General features: G+C 38.3%; 1 long non-coding RNA gene across 1 annotated transcript; it reads left to right on the top strand.

Annotated features, from left to right (window-relative positions):
- The first annotated feature begins 5,075 nt into the window (after positions 1–5,075).
- On the top strand, positions 5,076–7,052 carry LOC111574039 (uncharacterized). The gene is made up of 4 exons (XR_002746584.2): positions 5,076–5,172; positions 5,247–5,320; positions 5,394–5,520; positions 6,510–7,052. It is a non-coding gene; the product is annotated as an uncharacterized LOC111574039 (long non-coding RNA).
- Positions 7,053–9,521: the final 2,469 nt, after the last annotated feature.

The following is a 9,521-nucleotide window of genomic DNA, read 5'->3' as shown; positions in this document are numbered from 1 at the left end:
TCACTTTTCTGGGAACTGCTCGGTGAAATGGATTGGAATGACACAAAGATGAACTCCCTTTTGAATCCATTGTGAGATGGGAACCGCCATGTTGGCTCAAGGTATCACCCACGCATGTACACACATATTGAATGGCATACATGCACGCATACAGCACACATATCCAACCTTATCTCTAAAATGTGCCATTGCAGAAAAAATTTGGCTGGAAATAATCTTGAATGATCCTTTAATGATATTATTTTATTTTTTTAACTCTCTAACTTTGTTGATATTTAAACAAAAGATCGTCCACAGTAAGTAAAGTTCTAGTGTAAGGTGCACATATTGGGAAAGCTAAACAATCATGTGGGTATCTCTCTCTCTCTCTCTCTCTCTCTCTCTCTCTCTCTCTCTCCATATATATATATATATATATATATATATATATATATATATATATGAACTGCAAATGTCTATTTTTTCCAGTACTTTTTATAAAGCTGTTTTTTCATTATAAAAATCCACAGCCAATTTCACTTGTTGTAACCAGTCCTTGCCTTATCACCCAGCCAACTAACTAGCTTGCCGGTTTGCTTAAAAAACAACAAATAATGGATATACCATGTTATTTTATTTTGTTATTGCTCAGGTACGCTCATAAAGTGGTGTGATTTTCTTCTCGTTGGCAAACATCTTTGGCAGCTACAATTTCCAGAGCCTCCAGTGATGCTTTTTTATTTGTGATTTGTTTTTCGTTGACTTTTTTGGCATTAAGTTTTGTGTTCCCTTACAACATTTTTTGTACCCCCCCTGACACATTAGGGAAAGTTAGTGTGTTGGTCCAGTCCAGTTGTAATGCAGTGCCAGCTTAGGGAAATACACAGTAGAAATGATGCGACATTTTTTGCATTTATTGCTCATTCCTCCTTTCAGCTCTGACACTTTAGAACCAATGCAGCTGCAGCGGCTCTGTGTTTGTGGTGGCTGAAGCTGCGGTTGTGTGTATGAAGCAGTAGCTTCCTCGCTGACTATGTGCAAGCACTTTTGTGTAGAAAGGTATTAATCACATATCATTTTGGTTTTACTTTATCTAATTTCTCAATTTCAATCACAGATGTTTTGATTATTTTACATGTTCATTATTGATGGTTGATTATATATGTACAAATTGAGGCAATACTGTTTTAAGAAAATAATATGCAGTTGTTATTAACTTTCCCTTTTTGAGCTCTGACCTGATTGGTCAGTTTGAACTGGGAAATGTAGTCATCCTACTCACTGAGAGAGAAGTGGGGAATGGTCTATTCTGAAGGCAGCACAATAGCAGCATTTTACTGTTGATTGCTGTTAGAAGTGATTCTTTTCCCTGTACATTTCTTCCTGCAGGCTGCTATTTGTTTTTGAGTTGTCTAATAAATGGCCTCCAATTTTTCCAGTACACTTTTGCCAGTGTAACATGTCCTCCACATGTCTTGCCATGCTTCCTTACACCTCTCCTTGCATGGCTATGGTAGCAACACTGTTGCTATTCTTTATGCTCCTATTCACATTAGCCAAGAATACATTGCTAAATCACGTGGGTTTTGAGCCTGCAGTACTTACATCATGACAGATGTGGTACCAGTTCACCTTCTGTGTTCAGGAGAACAAGAGCTTCAATACAGCTCTCAGCTATAATAAACCATGTCAATTTACAGAACATATACAACCTCTGCATGTAGCTACTTTGGCACAGCCATAATCTTGATGACCAAAGCATAGCAATGGGGAATCACAGCAACGGCAACGGCCAAAGCTATATGCTCCCATGGCTACAGTCTCTCCATCCCATAGCTACAGCCTTCCCAGCAGTAGAGGTTAAAAGCTTTAATACCACATCTGAACAACACCATTATTATAGCCATAACTTGTGAAAAAAACAAGTTATATGGGTGAGTAATCTGTTAATTGTTAACATAGCACAAATATTGGCTGCATCTCTGTGTTGCATATGTCTCTCACACAAATAAAGAATACAGTGTTGATTGGCTACTTATTCATGACATAAGCAGTCTGATAATAGTGTTGGTGGGTCATTGATCCAGAACAGTAACTGTTTAGAGAGTGGTGCTTCAGAGCCAAAGCAGCACATTTTAGATTAATTTGCAATCAGATCTGACATATTACCAATTCCGATGATAGTAAAATTTATGAATATTAGATCCAAAAATTAGCCAGTCAGTTATCTACAACAACAACTACCTGGCTAATTCAGGTGTTATATGGTAGCTAGTCAAGTTTTGTTTCTGGAAAACTGATATTAACATTGCCATAAAATAATAATATTTTTTTAAAAACAGCAATAAAATATACATTTGAAAATCAACTCTTGTGCAGTTGCATAATAAACAACTAACAAGAACTTGATGTCCTTGATTCACATGTGTAAGAGAGCAAAATGGCCAAACTGAGTTAGCATGCACTGACATTATTGCCTTGATAGTGACATAGCCCCCAGCAGTATCTGCATAACGAGAACAATCTGCTTGATGGGCTAATGATTACTGCATATTGCTTTGCATATACAAGGCCTCAATTATGCCATACATGTAGGTTTACATGCATTGCTCTTGCATTAATTTTAAATGGCCTAATGCTTTCATTGTCAGCTCAGCAAAAAAAAAAAAGAGGAAGAAAGAAAAAAATGAAAAAAGAAAGGAAGGAAAAAATAATGTCCGGCTCTAGTACTATACTGGATCAAATCCCAGATGGAGCGGTATCGTTACAGTGACTGAACATCCCAGCCCAGATCCAGGTGTCCCTAGAAGCACTGGTATTGACCATCACAACAGTGCCGGGGCAAGAACAAGCTTCCCTGTGGGGCCCAGATGAGTAAGGAGCTGTCAAGCTTGGCTCCCCTAAGTGTTAATAGACCCCCTGCCCGCGACTATCTCCAGGTCTGCATCTACCCTTGAGCTGAGTTCTCCAAAGCTTGAGCTGTAAAATGCTGTTTCTATATTCAACTCCATCTCCTTCTGTCTTGCAGATGAAGACATGGATAAAGCCAAGTGATGGAGGACCGTTAAGAAAAGTTGTCAACAGTTTGCTTATCTCCTGTGACTCATTCACCAACATGACAGCTATAATGTTGCTTTGTTCAAAACCAGTTGTCTGTCTAAAAATACAACATGGAAGGATTGTATAATAATAATAATAATAATAATAATAATAATAATAATAATAATAATAATAATAATAATAATAATAATAATAATAATAATAATAATTGGGAACTGGTCTTGGGAATGGCACAATACTTGGCAGAGTTCAATGTCACAGACAGTGAGATGACCAACACCAGCAGCACTCATGCATCCCCAAACCGTGATACTGCCTCCACCATGCTTGACAGTAGGTGCTGTACATGCTGGAGATAATGCTCGATAATGCTTGATCAGGGGCTTCTTGACAGCCTTGTAGGACCTTAAGCCATGATCTGAAAGTCGGCCACATACAGTGCGGGTTGAACACTGGACACCAGTTTGGTTGGACCACTGCTGCTGAGGCTCCGGTAATGTAATTCGGCGGTATTCCCTGCACATGCAGATCAGGATGCGGTCATTTCTTGCTGAAGAAACCCTTGGATGCCCAGATCTTGGTTTGTCTTCCAAGCTGTTGGTTCATCTGTATTTCTGCACAGTGTATCCAACTGCTGAAGGACTGCATCTGCACTTCCTGGCTATCTGGAGGCATCTGTAGTCTTTCTGGCTGAGAATCTGTATTTAAAGGCATGTTTCCTGCATTAGGTTCCTTGTTTTGGCCATTTTTGTCTCTGAAGAACTTTCAAATGTGCTGGCTTTATATAGACATGAAGCACAGCAACAAAAATTGAAGATTGTGCTTTCTTTGAAACATTTTTTATGGAACCAAATCATTTTAAATTTTGAATGGCTTTTTTAGGATTTGTTTAGCATTTTGGCTGTGACTGTACTAAAAGAAATTGAAGACCCCTTGAAGACCTAAGAGTAATTCTTAATGCATAGTTCACAAATGCATGGGGTATCCAAAAACTTTTTTTCACGACTGTATTTAGCAAATTGAACCCTGTTTCTATACAGTTTGTGATAAGCACTTTTCCAGCAATACCTATTAATTATATTGACATTTTCACATCTATATATGTGGGCTTTTATTGGTGAGTCTCACTCACACACTGGATTACAAATGAAAAGAAAATGATGCATGTGAGGAGGGGTTACGAATGGGGACAAAGAGGAGAAACCCACCATTGTCACCTGGGGACTCATACCCCAAGAACTACTATATTAATTTCTGACTACCACCTTAGTCATATACAGGTCACACAAATTTGATAACTGAGAGAAACCTGCGATGTGGTGTGAAATCAGTGCTACAAACCACTAACCAATGGTGAGCTGATGTCAAGTCGCCATCAAGATAAGGTGCCCCAGTGCAGTTACATTCCCACATGTGAAGGAAAAAGAAAAAAAAAAAACACTATAATGTCTGAACTCCACCACCAGCTGACAACCTGCTCCAGTAAAGGGGCATAATTAGCAGAAAAAACAGTTGGCTCAATCTAAAATACAGAATGAAGGCTAACATGGCAAAGCTAAGCCAAAGCTAGTACAACCAAAGGCAAAACAGCAGCCGATAAAAACCTACAATGCAACAAAAACACATTGCAAGCTGTTAATAGGTTTATAACATGTTTATAACATGTAATAGTAGATTACCTTGAACTCATCATACTCTTGTTTCTTGCTGCCCAAAATAAGCCATACCTTGGTATAATTGTCTTGGTCATGCACACTTGTAGGGAATAGGCAGGATCCACATTGTGCCAAGGCAGACAGATTTGGTGTCACAAACCATAATGTAGCACTCACTCTGCCATAGTTCATTGCTGGCCATCAGGAATCCCAACATGAACAGACAACTGCCAATCAGTCACAATCAGTCACTTCCATAGTATTGGATCTCCTCACTGTCACTCACAACACCTGAGCCAATCACCTGCAGTCTCTCCCACCTGGAATCCACCCTGGTTCCTTTGTTTGAAGCACATCCAGCTTCATTCAGTCACACACAACAGTCATTTGAACAGCAGGATCACCCCACACCACTCAGCACTGGAAAACCATTCGCTTTTAACAGCCTGGAATCCTGGAAATTGGAGCATTAAGGAAAGTGAGTTAAATCTCATGTCAAGCAAGTTGAAAGCTGTTTGGTATCATAGCTAATGCTTATGTTAATGCTAACAGGCCTTCAACTCCACAATCATGTCCTTGCATTTCTGGATGCCACCACAATGAACCAAACATTTTGCTGAACATTGGTGAGAAACTAATGAAAGATGTGATGAGTGTTAAGACTGATGATGATAATGATGAAGCCTGTTTGTTGAACAGGTTAGGCTTCTATGGATAATTTGGATGGATGGTGAGCTACCCTTGAAAGAACTGAGAAGATTCACCCCTTCACCCACCCCACGCATTGTCAGGCCTCAAGCCTCACAGCTCCAGCCCTTCCCCAATGGTGTGGTAGGATTTGTTTCATGGATTAATGATCTTGATTAGCGCAACACTGACACCACTTTCACTTTTCACCTGAATCATGAACTGCCGTTGCATCACTGACATTTTATAGCACATAGTCACTTTAAATTGCTTTGAAGTGAATCTGCTTTGTTGTCATCTGCAATTGATGGAATTGATTGGAATGTTTGAATGACAGGCGAATCGTACGTGAATGTTTTTCTGAATTTTGTGTTATTGTTCTGCTTTATCATTTTGATCATTGTTTTTCCTTGATACATTCAAGTATTTTCTATTTATTTTTAATATGTTACCGGTAACATCATTTGTGTCTTGCGTTCATTAATCCTCACACAGCTCCCAGAGTCGAACCTTTCCCTAGCCTAGCCCTTAGCCCTCCTAATGATAGCATATTTCCATTGTAAGTGCTACATTAACCAAACACACACCAATTCAAGGTAAACGGGGACCTGTCAAACAAATGCACTTTATCATCATGTGCATATGAATGAATGCTCTTTGAAACTGCCAAAACCCTTCAAACTATTCTGACTACATCACTGAACTCAGTCACAAAGGAGCACATCAAACAGAGACAACAGGCAGTCATGATGCCACAGGTGCTTTAAATGTTCTCATTCAGTGACTGGGCCATGGCAGGAGTTGATGTAATTCTCTAGTGGTGTGTTCAAGAGCTATCGGGAAATACTAAATTTGACTGAACACAAATTTCCCCACTACACATGCATGTAATCTCATGTTACTGTTGTGAGTTTTATATTACTGTCCACTCTCTTGTCGTATTAAAACAGTATCAGAACACATTTCCTACAGCTTTGACATTAACTGGCAAAGCTTAAGGTGGCTTTTATTATGTAGAAGCCCCTGTAAAAGTCACAATTATAGCATTGTCACCGTCTAGTCAGCTCTGGCCAAGATCACTCATTTAATCATAATCATATCTGAATTTTTCCTTTCTTTTACCAGCAGACCAGTGTGAAAATATTGCAGGGAGTAATGAAGCAAGAAGAAGCTGCCATGCTGAGCTTTGAGATGAATAGCAGTTCCAAGTAATGTGGACTGTTTTGATGTTTTTTTTATTTTTTTATTCTTTGCATTGAAACTGGGCCACCACTACATTGTGTCCACCTGTTAATTAGCATGTGTCTCTTTTGCAGACGCCACACATAAATCAGCATAGTTGAGACCAAGACTCCCTCATGTGCCTTTTGTGAGAAAGCTGCAATGATGATGCCTCTTTCCAGTGGTATAGCACACAAATGTAAGCCTGTACATAAGCAGTCTCTGTGGGCTCCTTTGCACATTTAGCACATCTATTTTCATGCCTAACTAAATCAAACACATGCATCTTTAATAGTCTGTAGGGTTATGACATCCTGTGCAATATGAAATATCAGCATATTACCAAAGTAACAATGTTGTTTTGCTACGAGAGCAACAACTATTGAACATTTAAAAATGATTATACAACAGTTTTGAAAACAAAAAAGAAAAGTAAAGAAGCACAAGAACTGTTGCCTCTGGTTGCAGTACATACTGTACCCGGGTGTCGACATTGTGGCTTATTGAAGACTAACACGTGCATTTATTGAACTTCATTACTTTTATTGGTTTCAGGACAACTTCAGCAAAGCCTCTAAAAAGAGTTTTTAAAAAGTGAAGACAGAATTCAATTCCAGAGCAGAGCTTTTGTCCAAGTTATTATAAGGCTGCTTTAACTGAGTTACTCTGTTAAACAAAGGAACACATTGTATGATATGGCCGATATCCAGGTGAAGGCAAATGTTTTCGGTAATTAAGTTGCTCCTGAGACTTGGGGTTTTGTTATCCTCAAACATCCTTCATTAGACTTAACTTGAGCCAAATTCCTTCTCTGCCATACCTTCATTAAAGCGATCTTATTTTCACCCTTTTCTCACCTAAATCCGGATACTGATTTAAAGAAGGGATTGTAGCTCTAATTGGAAGCGCAGTGATTGTAAGGTGGAGGGTGGGGAGGCCTTAAAAACTCTGAAAATCTCCTCCCCCCCCTCATTCCACTGAATATATTTCAGTAAACTCATTTGACTCCCACAATTGTAAGAGTGCACTGAAATGCCTGTTGAAGTTGATGAAATGGTGATGAGTCTGACAAAAAGTATAGACAATTACTAAGCTAGAGCTGCACAGAAGTAGCAAGACAGACCCATATGCAGCAATGAAATTTTAGCTTGTAATACTAATATGAGGAATCTTCGAGATATTTATGTTACATGTAGCATCCCTCTTGACAACTGTGATTGGTTTAAAGAAATACAAACAAGTTAGATTCCATTTTTCCCTGCTATAGCAGTGTGATATTGAGGCACAGTCAGACCATTCTCCAGCAATGACACAATGCTATACAGGTAGTGATTCTGTGTTCAGTCGCAACATTTTCTCAAACTTGTCAATCAGGTACACAGTGAAATAAATAACATACTTTTTAATTTATATAATAACTTTTTACCACAGGTAAAAAACAAAAACAAAAACAAAACATCCCTGCCATTGTTACATTTACAGTTTAGGTTACTTTTTTTGTTTTACTGCTGCAGTCACTTTCACAAATTCATTTTGTTGGAAACTCACACTGTATTTCCAAACTGTTTTTGGAGTTTGCAATTTTACTATGCATCTAGATGGTGTTAAGAGGTTGAGAAGCTGAAAAAAATCATCCCCTGACTATTTGTCCTCCTTAAAAAGACAGATACTCTCGAAATGGCCAGTAATTTGAATCTGCTAATGTTCAACAAATGCTCAACACAATATTGCTTTCTCACTCAGTAATCAATGAGAATATGTCAACTGAATAAGGCCAAATGAAACATTTCCCTGAGGATGTAAAAGTTAGAAGAACAGTCTAAGAAAATAGATAGGTAGATAGATAGATAGATTTAAGTTCTCATATAAGACTCGTTTGTATCTATGACTTAATCGGCTCTTACAACCGTGCTGTACGTGTCTCATGGTGAATACTGTCAGAACTCTGCCTCATTGAGATGGACAAGTGGAAAAACACAAGTGACAACAGGAAATGTAAAGGGTAAAAGGTTTCCATGACAACAGAGAAAGGCTTTGATACTCTTGGCACCGAATGATGAAGATAGAGAATGACTGCATGGATTTGCATCTCAGTTGAGAATAGGTCTGCCATTAGAATTCCTGTCATTCATGATGAAACCTTCAAACCTGTTGAATATAAACTTAAAAAAATTGAAAAACAGAAAACAAATAAACAAACAAACAAAAAACAAACAAAAACCCCCCATTTTTCCCACCTGTTCAGTTTGTACTGGGGTATGGAATGATACTTAGTTGCAATCATTTTTTACAAAAAAAATAATCGTGTATGGACTGCAAACACAATACCCTGCTGAGGCCTTCACCAGTGGCTTTATCTGTAGTGTCTGAAATCCATTACTGGACCCACAGAGCCTTTGTAGTATTACAAATAATCATGAATAATTCAAATTCTTTTATGCTGCTGCTTGGTAACAATTCTTTACTATTCTATACCTTAAACTACATACCCCCTGATATGCCCTCTCTTTGTCAAAAATGAATAATAACTTTCTTGCCAGACCGTTATTAATTTAAAATGTATGTCTTCTCTAACTCACATTATCTAAAGTCATGTCAATTGCTGGTTTCTTTCTTGGAATAGAAGAAAACACGGTGTGCAGTTGTGAGATGTAAGAGTGTCTGCCACATTTTAGAGTCAGCCTGTCAGAGTACATTATTATAAGCCTTATTGGTTCCCTGATTTTCATTTAATCTGCCTCTGAGATGCATTATTGCTCACCCTTTATGATCTCATATTGTTTTATTGAACATGCATTGTGCTTCTCTGGTAGTGCTTGCTTTTATGGCAATGCAGTAAATTCCACTCTTTTAAGATGAAATCTTGAATTACTTTGAAAAGTTGGGGCTGAATCACACAAAGGGCACAGGCTAAAGATG

The sequence above is a fragment of the Amphiprion ocellaris genome, chromosome 13 (genome assembly GCF_022539595.1).
Source record: "Amphiprion ocellaris isolate individual 3 ecotype Okinawa chromosome 13, ASM2253959v1, whole genome shotgun sequence".
NCBI classification, from domain to species: domain Eukaryota; kingdom Metazoa; phylum Chordata; class Actinopteri; family Pomacentridae; genus Amphiprion; species Amphiprion ocellaris.
This window is presented reverse-complemented; position numbering and strand designations above follow the sequence as displayed.